Genomic DNA, 1,999 nt, shown 5'->3' with positions numbered 1-1,999 from the left:
AAATGTATTAGATGTATAACTCAAAAAAAAATTACATTGAACTTGTAAACTTTTATCTAAAATGTATGAGACTATTCATAGTGAGTGTGTTGCAGGGCTGAAGGTTTAAAGTCACTCGATGGGACTGTGGCTCTGCCATTGGTGATGCCCAGCTGGAGAACCCAGCTGAAGTGACATCGGATGAAATTTCCGCCGTAATGACGCTCGGTCTGCCATATCATATTTGTTCATACCAGGATGGTTTCAGCAAGTTTTATGTTTGAATTATTTGAACATGGGAAAATATTTCAATATTACTTTAAACATTTTTCACTTTCATCAAACCATCTGTCATAACAAAAAGAAGAAAAATACAGTCTACGGAAAAGAAAATCCATAGTGACGTCCGTCGGTCGTCTTTGTTTCCGCTTAGTATTTCCGAAGAATTCCAACCATGGTTACTTTCTATGCAAGCGTTTGGAGCCTGTCTTTTGTCTTCTTTCCTTCTTTTGTGAATCGCTTTGTATTATCCTGACATCAGACTCTTGATTTGAATACAGTGAGTGAGCAATATAACATTATTTTTCTTAGAATCACAAAATAAGAACCCACATATAAATAGACCCTTGATCCATCATCATTTTTCGTCCGCCAATGGACACGTTTAGGATGGGTAGAGAGGGTTTGCTCAAAAGTCTACGCTTTGTAGACTTGTGACAACTATGAACATTATTGATGACCCCTAAATAAACCCATTCGTTCACATTCGCTCGCGCTCTCTGTACCGAAGCGACATACAGGTTCTTTTCTCGCTTGAGTTTCCAGGTTGTTATTGATGAAGAATGGCGAGGAAAGATATGGAAAGAAGGACTGAGGGAAAGTGTAAGAGACAAAGAAAGGGTAAGGGAGGGAGGGATGAAGGAGAGAGCGTGTGTGTGTGTGTGTGTGTGTGTCTGTGTCTGTGCGAGAGGGAGAGAGAGACAGAGACAGACAAATAGACAGAGAGAAGGAAAAGGAGAAAGAGAGCCAAACAGACAGAAAATAGACCAACAAACAGAGAAAGAGACAAAGAGAAGAAAGGAAGATCCAACCCGGGGATCCGAGCGCCAGACCCGGAACGAAAGTGAAGGGAGAGAGGACGGAAGACACAGTAAGAGAGACGTTACAGAAAGGAGGAATAGGAAGGGGGAGAGAATGATTACAGGGAACAGAATGCGGGTCTGGATGATTGCCAGGATAAGGGTATAATTGACTAACGGAAGCGAGAGGTTTCGCGGTGAACAAACCGGGGCGAAAGAGGTTGGCGCGGGAAGGGGGCGGAATGCGGGATTTCCTTCTCCTTCTTCGTTTTCTTCGTCTTTTCTTCTATTTCTTCGTTTTCTTCTCCTTCGTTTCCCTTTTCTTCGTTTTTTCCTTCTTTTTCTTCTTCGTCTTCATCTCCTTCATCTGCGTCTTCGTCTTTTTCTTCTCCTTCGTTTTCTTCTCCTTTGTCTTCTTCTTTTTCTTCTTTTATTCTTCGTCGTTCTCTTCGTCTTTTTCTTCTCCTTCGTCTTCTTTTCCATGTTCTTCGTTTCTTTCTCCTTCGTTTTTTTTCTACTTCGTCTTCTTCGTCTTGTTCTTTTTCATCTCATTTTGTGTCGTCTACTTATCCTTTTCGTCATTTTCTGCTACTTTTCTTCACCTTTTCTTTTTCTCATCGCCTTTTTATCCGTTCTCTAATTATCTCTTCTCTTCTAATTATCTTTTTTTCTACTTATTATCCTCAGTTTCCCTCTTCTGCTATTACATCTTCTATATTTTATTATTATCATTGTCATCATTATTGTCATTATTATTATTTTGGATATTATCATTATTATTATGTTGTTGCTGTTGATGATGTTGTTATTGTCAGTATTATCATCGTCATCATGAATATGCTTATTTCTTTCTATTTCTTTTGTTCTGTTTCTCCGTCTTCTGTACCTACTATTTTTTTTTCTACTACTACTTCTCCTCCTTCGCTTTCTTCGTCTTCCTC

The sequence above is a fragment of the Penaeus vannamei genome, chromosome 33 (assembly GCF_042767895.1).
Source record: "Penaeus vannamei isolate JL-2024 chromosome 33, ASM4276789v1, whole genome shotgun sequence".
Classification (NCBI taxonomy): Eukaryota; Metazoa; Arthropoda; class Malacostraca; order Decapoda; family Penaeidae; genus Penaeus; species Penaeus vannamei.
Note: the sequence above shows the minus strand (reverse complement) of the source record.